This window comes from Mirounga angustirostris, unplaced genomic scaffold (assembly GCF_029215605.1).
Source record: "Mirounga angustirostris isolate CCGP_5_RB_7025 unplaced genomic scaffold, mMirAng1.0.hap1 SCAF_4, whole genome shotgun sequence".
Taxonomy (NCBI): domain Eukaryota; kingdom Metazoa; phylum Chordata; class Mammalia; order Carnivora; family Phocidae; genus Mirounga; species Mirounga angustirostris.
The window spans coordinates 83,253,355-83,266,276 of NW_026991712.1; the positions used below are offsets into that span (position 1 = coordinate 83,253,355).

General features: G+C 47.1%; 1 non-coding gene across 1 annotated transcript; it reads left to right on the top strand.

Annotated features, from left to right (window-relative positions):
• The first annotated feature begins 9,581 nt into the window (after window positions 1–9,581).
• TRNAQ-CUG (transfer RNA glutamine (anticodon CUG)) lies at window positions 9,582–9,653 on the top strand. The gene has a single exon. It is a non-coding gene; the product is annotated as a tRNA-Gln (tRNA).
• The last annotated feature ends 3,269 nt before the right edge of the window (window positions 9,654–12,922 follow it).

A 12,922-nucleotide genomic window follows, 5' to 3' on the forward strand; every position in this document is an offset into this window, starting at 1 on the left:
CCGAATTGAGCTGGATATCTACCAGACCACTCTGAGCACCCACGAAATCAGCCTGAGATGTAAGAAGATCTGGATCTCTACAAACAAAATATCACAGGCCGTTGGTTTCGAGGTACGAAGTGGGGAGCCGTGATTCCGGGGGAGATATCCGAGGATAAACGGCAGCGGGAGGGCGCCTGGCTATGGGGATCCTACACCGCCAGTGAGCGACAGCTTCACGCGCTGGGGACTGGCACAGACTCACAGACCGGTAGCGTCAGGGAAAGGAGATTAGGGCAGCCCCCGGGGCGGAAACCCAAGCGGAGGGGTGAAGCCTGCGAACTGGGAGCGGCTGGCGGTTTTAGAAGCACAAAGGGCAGAGACCTGCCCGGACCTGGAGGCAGGACCGGGAGCACTGCAGAGGGGCGCACAACCCAGGACGCTGCAGTTTATAGCAGCACAGACAGAAACGGAGACGGTGTGGCCTGGAGAGCTCACTGAAGAACAGATTGTGGTCTCTCTGCTCTGAGACAGAGGGTTGGAAATGGTCTCTTCTTCTCTGACTCGCGGAAGAGACCCGGAAAGCCGCCAGGGAGAGCCGCCAGAGAACAAAAGCCCCCAAAACTGGTTCCTGCTGAGCCCATCCCCCGCCACAGGGGGGCAGGGCAACTCCGCCCAAAGGGGTTGCCTGAGTAACAGCGCGGCAGGCCCCTCCCGCAGAAGACAGGCTGGGAAAACAAGAGGCCAGCAACCCTAAGGTCCCAAGGAAACAGGTGCATCTTGCTTGGGTTCTGCTCAATAATTTGGACTCTATACATTCCCTTAAACACCCATCAACAGAATGACTAGGAGGAGGAGCCCCCAAAATAGAAAAGACTCAGAGATTATGACTTATGCCACAGATTGACAAATGGATGCAGATATAACCAAGATGTCGGAGATGGAATTCAGGCTAGCAATTGTGAAGACAATGGCTAGAATGGAGAAATCAATTAATGGCAACATAGAGTCTCTAAGGGCAGAAATGAAAGCTGAATTGGCAGAACTTAAAAATGCTATCAATGAGATCCAATCCAATCTAGATAATCTAACAGCTAGGGTGACTGAGGCAGAAGAGCGAATAAGCAACCTGGAAGACAATATAATAGATAAAAAGGGAAAAGAGGAGGCCAGGGAAAAACAACTCAGAATCCATGAAAATAGAATTAGAGAAATAAGTGACACCATGAAGCGTTCCAATGTCAGAATCATTGGAATCCCGGAGGGAGTGGAGAGAGAGAGAGGACTAGAAGATGTATTTGAGCAAATCGTAGCTGAGAGCTTCCCTAATCTGGGAATGAAACAAACATTCGTGTCCTAGAGGCAGAGAGAACCCCTCCCAAGATCAAGGAAAACAGGCCAACACCCCAGCACGTAAGAGCAAAACTTGCAAATCTTAGAACCAAGGAAACCATCTTAAGGGCAGTTAGGGGGAAGAGATTCCTTAGGTACAGAGGGAGGAACATCAGAATAACGTCAGACCTATCCACAGAGACCTGGCAAGCCAGAAAGGCCTGGCAAGACATACTCAGGGTACTAAATGAGAAGAACATGCAGCCAAGAACACTTTATCTGGTAAGGCTTTCATTTAGAATGGATGGAGAGATGCAGAGCTTCTACAACCGGCAGAAACTGAAAGAATATGTGACCACTAAGCTGGCCCTGCAAGAAATATTAAGGGGGGTTCTATAAAAGGAGAAAGACCCCAAGAGTGACATACAGCAGAAATTTACAGGGATAATCTATAAAGACAACGTCTTCACAGGCAACATGATGACAATTAATTCATCTCTTTCAATAATCACTCTCAACGTGAATGGCCTAAATGCTCCCATAAAAGAGCACAGGGTGGCAGATTGGACAAAAAAACAGGACCCATCCATATGCTGCCTACAAGAGACTCATTCTGAACCGAAAGATACATCCAGACTGAAAGTGAAGGGATGCAGATCCATCTTCCAGGCCAGCGGACCTCAAAAGGAAGCTGGGGTAGCAATTTTTTCACCAGACAAATTAGATTTTAAACTAAAGTCTGTAATTAGAGACACAGAAGGACACTATATCATTCTTAAAGGGTCTATCCAACAAGAAGATCTAACAGTTGTAAATATCTATGCCCCCAACACGGGAGCAGCCATCTACATAAGCCAACTGTTAACCAAAATAAAGAGTCATATTGATAACAATACGTTAATTGTAGGAGACCTCAATACTCCACTCTCAGCAATGGACAGATCATCTAAGCAGAAAATCAACAAGGAAACAAGAGCTTTGAATGATCCATTGGACCAGATGGACCTCATAGATATTTACAGAACATTCCACCCTAAAACAACAGAATACTCATTCTTCTTGAGCACACATGGAACTTTCTTCAGAATAGACCACATACTGGGTCACAGATCAGGTCTCAACTGATGCCAGAAGACTGAGATTATTCCCTGCATATTCTCAAACCACAATACTTTAAAACTGGAGCTCAATCACAAGAAAAAAATTGGCAGAAATTCAAACACTTGGAAGCTAAAGACCATTCTGCTCAAGAATGTTTGGGTCAACCAGGAAATCAAAGAAGAACTTAAACAATTCATGGAAATCAATGAGAACAAAAACACATCGGTCCAAAACTATGGGATACTGCAAAGGTGGTCCTAAGGGGGAAATACATAGCCATCCAAGCCTCACTCAAAAAAATAGAAAAATCCCGAATTCACCAACTAACTCTACACCTTAAAGAACTAGGGAAAAAGCAACAAACGATGCCTAAGCCACACATTAGAAGAGAAATAATTAAAATTAAAGCAGAGATCAATGAATTAGAAACCAGAAACACAGTAGATCAGATCAACGAAACTACAGGTTGGTTCTTTGAAAGAAGTAATAAGATCGATAAACCACTGGCCAGACTTATCCAAAAGAAAAGAGAAAGGACCCAAATTAATAAAATTATGAATGAAAGGGGAGAGACCACGACTAACACCAAGGAAATAGAAACAACTATTGGAAATTATTATCAACAACTCTATGCCAAGAAACTGAGCAACCTGGATGAAATGGAGGCCTTCCTGGAAACCTATAAGCTGCCAAGAGTGAAACAGGAAGAAATTGACAACCTGAATAGGCCAATAACCAGGAACGAGATTGAAGCAGTGATCCAAAACCTCCCAAAAAACAAGAGCCCAGGGCCTGATGGATTCCCTGGGGAATTCTACCAAACATTCACAGAAGAAATAATACCTATTCTACTGAAGTTGTTTCAAAAAATAGAAACAGAAGGAAAACTTCCAAACTCATTCTATGAGGCCAGCATTACCTTAATCCCCAAACCAGGCAAAGACCCCATCAAAAAGGAGAGTTTCAGACCGATATCCCTGATGAATATGGATTCCAAAATCCTCAACAAAATCCTAGCTAATAGGATCCAACAATACATTAAAAGGATCATCCACCATGACCAAGTGAGATTTATCCCCGGGATGCAAGGGGGTGGGGGGTGCAACATGCGCAAATCAATCAATGTGATAGAACACATTAATAAGAGGAGGGAGAAGAACCATATGGTCCTCTCAAATGATGCAGAAAAAGCATTTGACAAAATACAACATCCTTTCCTGATTAAAACTCTTTAGAGTATAGGGATAGAGGGAACATTCCTCAAGTTCATAAAATCCATCTATGAAAAACACACAGCAAATATCATCCTCAATGGGGAAAAACTGAGAGCCTTTCCCTTAAGATCAGGAACACGTCAAGGATGCCCACTCTCGCCACTATTGTTCAACATAGTACTAGAAGTCTTAGCAACAGCAATCAGACAACAAAAAGAAATAATAAAAGGTATTCAAATGGGCAAAAAAGAAGTCAAATTCTCTCTTTTCACAGATGACATGATACTTTATGTGGAAAACCCAAAAGACTCCACCCTCAAATTACTAGCACTCATACAGCAATTCAATAATGTGGCAGATACAAAACCAATGCACAGAAATCAGGTTGCTTTCTTATACACTAACAATGCAACTGTAGAAAGAGAAATTAGAGAAACGATTCCATTTACAAAAGCACCAAAAACCATAAGATACCTCGGAATAGAGGTAAAGGATCTATACTCTAGGAACTACAAAAGACTCATGAAAGAAATTGAAGAAGACACAAAAAGATGGAAAAATATTCCATGCTCATGGATCAGAAGAATAAACATTGTTAAAAGGTCTATGCTACCCAGAGCAATCTATACCTTCAATGCCATCCCGATCAAAATTCCAATGACATTTTTCAAAGTGCTGAAACAAACAATCCTAAAATTTGTATGGAATCAGAAAAGACCCCGAATCGCCAAGGAAATGTTGAAAAAGAAAAACAAAGCTGGGGGCATCATGTTGCCCAATTTCAAGCTCTATTACAAAGCTGTGATCAGCAAGACAGCATGGTACTGGCACAAAAACAGACATAGAGACCAATGGAACAGACTAGAGAGCCCAGATATGGACCCTCAACTCTATGGTCAAATAATCTTTGACAAAACAGGAAGAAACATGCAATGGAAAAAAGACAGTCTCTTCAATAAATGGTGCTGGGAAAATTGGACAGCCACATGCAGAAGAATGAAACTCGACCATTGTCTAACACCATTCACAAAGATAAACTCAAAGTGGATGAAAGACCTCAGTGTGAGACAGGAATCCATCAAAATCCTAGAGGAGAACATAGGCAGTAACCTCTTTGACATCGCCCACAGCAACTTCTTTCAAGATACATCTCCAAAAGCTAGTGAAACAAAAGCAAAAATTAACTTTGGGACTTCATCAAGATAAAAAGCTTCTGCACAGCAAAGGAAACAGTCAACAAAACAAAGAGGCAACCCACAGAATGGGAGAAGATATTTGCAAATGACACCACAGATAAAGGGCTGCTATCCAAGATCTATAAAGAACGTCTCAAACTCAACACTCAAAAAACAAGTAATCAAGTCAAAAAGTGGGCAGAAGATATGAAAAGACACTTCTCTGAAGAAGACATACAAACGGCTAACAGACACATGAAAAAATGTTCATCATCATTAGCCGTCAGGGAAATCCAAATCAAAACCACATTGAGATACCACCTCATACCAGTTAGAATGGCCAAAATGGACAGGGAAAGAAACAACAAATGTTGGAGAGGTTGTGGAGAAAGGGGGAACCCTCTTACGCTATTGGTGGGAATGCAAGTTGGTATAGCCACTTTGTAAAACAGTGTGGAGGTTCCTCAAAAATTTAAAAATAGAGCTACCCTATGGTCCAGCAATTGCACTCCTGGGTATTTACCCCAAAGACACAGATGTATTTGAAAGAAGGGCCAGATGTACCCCAATGTTCATAGCAGCAATGTCCCAATAGCCAAACTGTGGAAAGAGCCGAGATGCCCTTCAACAGATGAATGGATAAAGAAGATGTGGTCCATATATACAATGGAATATTACTCAGCCATCAGAAAGGATGAATACCCAACTTTTACATCAACATGGATGGGACTGGAGGAGATTATGCTAAGTGAAATAAGTCAACCAGAGAAAGTCCATTATCATATGGTTTCACTTATTTGTAGAACGTAAGGAATAGCATGGAGGACATTAGGAGGATGAAGGGAAAAATGGGCGGGGAATTGGAGGGAGAGATGAACCATGAGAGACTATGGACTCTGAGAAACAAACAGGGTTTTAGAGGGGAGAAGGGAGGGGGGATTGGTTAGCCCAGTGATGGGTATTAAGGAGGGCACGTAGTGCATGGAACACTGGGTGTTATACGAAAACAATGGATCGTGGATCATCACATCAGAAACCAAAGATGTATTGTATGGTGACTAACATAACATAGTAAAATTAAAAAAAAAAAAAGGAGAAGAAGATGCTTTGGAAATTTCTTACAAAACAAAACATACCCTTACCTTTGATCCAGAAATCACAGCCCTAGGTATTTACCCAAATGAAATGAAAACTTATGTTCAAGCAAAAACTTGCCGATGAGTGTTTTTAGCAGATTTATTCATAATGGTCAGAAAGTGGAAGTAACCAAAATGTCCTTCGATTGGTGACTGGATAAACAAAGTGGTACATCTATAAAATGGTATTTAGCAATAAAAAGAAATGAGCTATCAAGCCATGAAAAACATGTGGAAACCTTAATAATACATAGCATTAGGTGAAAGAAGCATACAATAAAGTCTACAGACTGTGTGAGTCTAACTATAGGATGTCCTGGAAAAGGCAAAACTATAGAGACAATAAAAAGATGAGTGATTGCCATAGGTCTCTGATGAGAGGAGGGATAAATAAGTAGAACGCTGGGACTTTTTAGACAGTGAAATTATCTTATATGATACTGTAGTGGTGGATTCATGACATGCAGGTGTCAAAACCCATAGAGCTATATGACAAAGAATGAACTCTAATGTAAACTACCAGCTTCAGTTAATACCGTGTCAATATTATTTCATCACTTGTAACAAATGTACCACAGTAATGCAAGAATGTAAGGGGAAATTGTGTGAGGGAGAACATGGTGCCTATGAATTCATTTATTAATTTACCTGTAAACTCAAATTGTTCTTTAAAAATAATGTTTATTGATAATAATGATAATAAAAAAGAAAGGATGCGACCCTCTCAAATCAAAGTGTTCCTGGCATGCTGTAATGATGTGGTTAACACTGAGCATTGAGGTTCAGTAACCTAGAGTCTGACCAGTTGGCGATTTTGATGCCTGTGCCTTCAGCCTCTGGCCCCGGCAGTTCTCCTGGAATCCAGATGTCAGATCAGATAGGTCAAGGTGGCCTTTGTGCTCTAGATGGCGCAAAGGGACCAGCGGCATCTGATAAGGGTGGAGAGAAACCATCAGACGGGGCAGAACTAGATGAATTCAGAGACTCCCCTGCCGCCTCCCTTGCACCCGTAAATCAAAATGCGGGTTGAGGTGGGGGTACTGACAGCGGCTGGGTGAGATCTCAGCCTGAAAGATAAAAGCTGCTGGAGAAGCTTTGGTAAATTTTGAGAATCCGAAAGCCAGAAAATGTGTTTAAGTAAAGACTAGAACTTCGGACGATGGGCTTGAACCACTAATCTTTCCACTGACAGCCATAGGCGTTGATTACACGACTGAGACCAGGTTATTACAAAATCTCAGTGTTGCGGTGGGTGAGAACTTGCTGCCCAACCCCTGCATCCTCTGCTTAAAGCACATTCAAAACCCGCTGGCGCTGGTGACATTGAGTCTTTTGTTTTTTTTAATATTTTATTTATTTATTTGACAGAGAGAGAACACAAGCAGGGGGAGTGGGGGAGGGAGAAGCAGACTTCCCGCTGAGCGGGGAACCCGATGAGGGGCTAGATCCCAGGACCCCGGGATCATGACCTGAGCCAAAGGCAGCCGCTTAACCGACTGAGCCACCCAGGTGCCCCTGGAGACATCGAGTCTTGATGTTGGGCACAGTTTTGGGGCATCGATACTAGCAAGTGAGCACTTGATGCCCCATGACAGGCCCAGGGGTCTCCCCTCACAGCCTCCCCGCTCTAAGTGATGACCACAGGCTCATAGGCTGAAGTCATCCATTTGCCATTCTTCCCTGAGAGGCACTCGTCCAGCTCACCGCGAATTCCACAGCCAGGATAGGCGCCGTGGGAAGGACACGAACCGGCTTTGTCCCCCAACTTGCTGCCTGCTCTCGGTGCCTCCAGAGGAGGGCTCCACCAGGCAAGACCTGGGGTCTACTCACCATGCAGTCCCTGTGCACAGCAGGGCCTAGCACCCAGTAGGCACCCAATAGATGCTCGGTGAAGGATGCATTCCGCTGCATGGTGCTGGGAGGGACCAAAGATTTCACTGTGGCCTATCAGATTTTAGTCCTAGAAAAACCCCAGAATGGGAGGATGTGAAACTTTCAAAACTGGTTGTCTTTTAAAATTGGCAGCTGAATCACGTTAATGTCCCGATTGTGGAAACGTCTAGACGGTACCACCTGGAATTGCACTGAGCTCTCCACCCAGGACCTTGCGGCAACCTCAGCCTGTGGGGACGCCAGCGGGCGAAAGGGTGCAGAGAAAGGTGAGGGTGGGACAACCAGGTGAGAAGAGAGAAAAAACGAGAGAGAGAGAGAGAGAGAGAGAGATGCAGACACAGCCACCGACGAAAAACCCCAGGAGAAAATGCTGTCACCTACTTACACCTGACCACACCCCCACAGGTCCTGGGTGGCGAGCCTTGCTCATGGGGTGGGGTATAGGGGCCCTGACAGCTTCCGTTCGAATCCGATTCATAATAGGGAGAGGACTCTCTGTCTTGGATTGAAGCCGGCAAGGCCGTCTGATTTTACTCTTCGGACCGGGAGCTCTCCCTGGGGCGAGGCTGCGTTGGACACACCTAAAAAGGACAAGGAAGTGTGGCGAGGCGCTGAGACTCAGCCCCAAATCCTCGCATAGGGACTGGGCAGCGCCCCTAAGAAGGAGGCCCAGAGGGCGCGGCTCCCGGGCTCCCGAGCTCCCGACAGCGCCCGGGAGACAGGCGGGACAATTTCTTCGTAAGCGCCTGGGTTCGAGTGGACCTTCGTCTAACTGGGAAATTGGATTGGTTTTCTTAGGACACGACATTGCAGCATCCTAGGTGATGCGGACGCAAAGACGCCGTCCCTGAGGGGACCACAAGGAGGCGCCGTGGACCTTCCACTTCAAAACGCCTTGCAAAGGACGAGGTAGCCCGCGGGTCTCAATTCCGAGGGCCTTTGCGGGTCAGATTTAGCTTGCGGAACGCGACGTAACCTGTTGTGGGTCGCCCCAGGGACCGAGTCGCCTTAGAGCAGCCCGTCCTGCCCAGACCTTGGGGACTGGCTATGGACCCTCAGCCATTCCGCTGGGGCCACCTCACTCCGCCTCCTCAGCATGGACCCCCAAAGTGTCCTGACCAGAGAGAAACGTCTTCCGATGATCGTCCTCTCGGACTGGGTAGCCCTTTCCTCCGCTGGCCTGGAGAGCGGTGGTTTGAAGAACCGGGAGGGAAGAGAAGGAAAAGGAGCAGTAGCCACGAAGGAAGGAAAGGAAGAGATTCAGGGAGCTAGAGAAAATGGGGGGTGAGGAAGACAGCAAGAAAGACGGGAAGGAAATAGGATCCAGGAATGGAATGGGAGGGGGTGGAATCCCGGCAAGTCCCAAGTCCCCTTTTGAGGATCACCAGAGCTCCCAGGGACAGGTGCGAAGGGAAGGAAAGGAACACTTGTTTGGGCTTGGTTGGTTGGTTCTGGCAGGAATTCTACCGCGGGGCAGGAAACTAGTCATCCAGGCGGAGCAGGTACACCTGGGGGAGGCCTAAAAAGCCCGTCCCTGTGGCTAACCCGCAAACGGACTTGATCTCGTTCCCCGACACGCGAGCCCAGCGAGCGGCAGGGAGAACGTGAGGCCCGGCGACTCCCGGCGGGTGGAGGAGCCCAGCTCCAACCCCTGAGGCGAGAAGACCCCGGCGGGAGGCGCGTCCCGGGCACGTCCGGCGGATGAGGGCGGGGTGTGCGCACCTCTGAGAGTCAGGGCTCCTGCCCCGGGTGGTCCCATGGTGTAATGGTGAGCACTCTGGACTCTGAATCCAGCGATCCGAGTTCAAGTGTCGGTGGAACCTTCCCCTGGGGGCCAAGCCACAGCCACCTCTTACTCTCCTTTCCAATACCCAGCGAGTGGCACGTGCCTTCCCGCTCCCGCTGGTCCCCGTCCCGGGGAGGGAAACTCCGGGGGCGTCGCGCGCCCCTCCCGCGCCCCGGTGGGCGCCTCGCAGCCGCGTCCCCCGCGCTCCGCCGCCGCCGCCTCGTCAGGACCCGGGGAAGGAGAAGCCCGCGTCTCAGAGTGGCGGCCCCCCTCCCCGGCCCCGACACTGCGGCCACAGCCGGGGCACCGGGCCAGTGCCGCCGCTCGTCGGGGTCCCCGTCGGGCCTCGGGGTGAGAGGCGGCGGCTGCGGCCACTACATCCTGCACCGCGAGGGGCGTCCCGTCAGCCTGCACGGGTAGAAAACGCTGTCAATGCGAAACAGCGTTTCGTACCTCCGTCGTGCGGCGGCGAGACTGACGTTTCGGGTCCTGGGTCCAAGCACAAGGTTGGGTGCCTTTCATTTCATTTTCCTCGGATCCTTTCCCGCCAGCTGTCAGAAGAATCCCGAGTCTCTGTTCAGGCCAGTAGGGGTCGCAGTTGTCCTAAACTTTGTACTTGAGTGTGGGGCGTCTCGGGAAACCCTAAACCGCGGGAAAGAGAGATTCTGGCTGGGGATTCTCTGGGCCTCAACTGCGGCCGCCCTCGGGGCTCCTCCCGGGGCGAAGGTGACACGAGCCAGGGCAGCTCCGAGTCTTGGACCGCTCCCCCACACCCACCCCTTCCTGGCGAAGCCGCCTTAGGACCGGACATGATGGAAACACGCTCGGGAGAAAAATCTGGTCACAAGTTCTAAAGGACCGCATAGCCAGTGAAAATGTTCGCCGCCAAATCTCTCTTAGTTTTGGAACTTCCACCGGTTTAAAGGACTGTAAACTACAACTGGTTTTCAAGGGCTCCCTTTGAGGTTCTGAAAAGCAAGCGGGTGAGGGCCCGAAGGCGGGAGGGGAGAAACGGGAAAGCGGAGACTGGAGGAGAAAGGAGATGGGAAGGGGAAGGAGCGGGATCCGACGGCGGGGAGCCGGGCTTTCGCCGCTCCGGGTCAGTTGCCGCTTCTGGCTCACTCTGGAGCGCTCCTGCGCTTGGACTGAATCTCGTGGATCTCACCCCACGCCACCCCCCGAGAAGTTTGAAGAACGTGTGTGCCTGGCGTTTTCAGTAATTGTGGAATCGGAGTAGGAGGGTAAATAGACCTGCAAGTTATTGGGAACCAAGTTAGGACCTTGTTGAATTCCTTAGCGTTCACTGGCAAGTAGCCTTTCCCTCCCTTCTCTCCCCTTGCAAGACGACTGCCGGCAGGACAGGCTTGGAGAGGGTCGAGGCACCCAAGACCATGAAGATTGCCAGGGACTAGTTCTTTGCTGGACATGTAGTGGCTGAGCAGACTGTGCCCTTCCAGAGCGTGGAGTCTGGGGGTCTGGCCAGGAGACTGAGCAAAGGGACCAGTCAGGGTTAATCAATAGGCTTTCTGCAAAGCATCGCAGACATTCCTTTTTGACCTCCGCCTTCTTTACCAGAGCGATTCTTTTAATGGAACTGCATTTATCCATAGATTTTAGTACCCCTATCTGGCCAACTATAGCCTCCTCACTCCCTACCAAGACCTGAGCTCCAGACTTTGCTTCAAGGAAAAGATACCCTTCTTTTATTTTCCCACCTGAACTGCTCTAGTTCAAGCCCACTGTCTGCCTGGTGACCAGGACAGTCCCTCACTGGTCCCCTCAGGTTAGGAAGGGCAGATGCTCCTCCACTCCAGCCCCTCTGCAGCCCCATAGATATGTATGGCTTCAACCCATACAAGCATATCCAAGGGCTACGTCTCTCAAAACTCCTTTCCCCTCACCCTGGATCCATACTCTACTACATACATCCATTGCAGAGTGATATAGTTTTCTTCTTGTCCTTCCTGTTGCTTCCCAGCACCCCAGCATTTTTCTTTTTTGTTTTTGGAGTTATTGCTCCTTTCTTGGATAATGTCTTCTTTGTACTGTTCATGAAGGTGCTCTGCCCTCATTTGGTCAAGGAGAGGGCATTGACCCAAGCTCAACCAAGCACATCCAGTACTTCCCTGGAATATGCAAATAGAGGAGGGGGGATGACCAAAGAGTAAATACACCTCAGATTTATCCACTTGAAAAAAGAGTCCCTGAAAACACTGGTCTTTTGTTCCTGCTATTTGTAACCTGTGTGGCCCAACTGTGAATATAGAGCTTACATCGTTAAAATAATGTAACAATTGACCCATGCAATTATGATACAAATATACTGGAGGATAAAGCAAGAGGAGGTGTGTTTGGGTGTGGGGGTGATAATAGAGGAGTATGTGAGAATAATGCCTACAATTTGAAAATCAAGGAGTAGTAAAGGGGGGGTTGCTGTTTTCCTAAATAAACTTATGCGTATATATAACTTTGATAAAAATTTGTCCCCAATACAAAATAATTCCTTTGCATATATGTACATATTATAAATTTAAAGTTTATTGTTTGTATATTGAATATAAATTTTTATGTAGTCATATTATTGGCTCTTTTCATGGAAGAATTCTGGGTTTGGTGTCTTGCACAGAACATTTTCCCACTGTAGGTCTTTAAAAATGTTAGCAAAAATAGGTTCAAACGAAATGGTAGGGAAGTACTATCCAATTTTGGCAAAACATTGGAGAAAAGAATATTCTCATAAAATGCAGGGAATATGACCTGCTACATTTTCTTTTCAGGGTAATTAGGCAGGAATTAGCAAAATTTGATCTGACAATTCCATTTTCAGGACTCTGGAGAGGAGACGAGTGATGACAGGTATCTGTATAAGGCTGTTCCCTGCAGTAGTATGTGTGATAATAAATACTGGAGCCAACTGCATGACCATCAATTAGAGACTGTTTGAATAATGACTCATTTATATCAAGAAGGATCTTAACTAAAAATAACAAAGCAGGTAATGAAAATGCTGATGGCAATGGACTGGTAAGGGCTAATGTGTATTGAACATTTGCTTCGTGAGAGTCATTGGCTACATGCTTTCCCTACACATCTCATTTAAACTTTGGACAACCCAAATACTCCATTTTACTAATCTTACATATAAAATTGGAAGAAAAGTCTATAACTTTTTCGGACTGATTAAGTTTCCCACCCAGAGCCTGTGCCTTCATCGTGGGTGTGACCGGGGTTCTCTTGTTCTCCATTTTAGGGATTTACAATGTTCCGAATTCGCTACACTGTAAACCAGCCTCTGAAAAGTAGGGG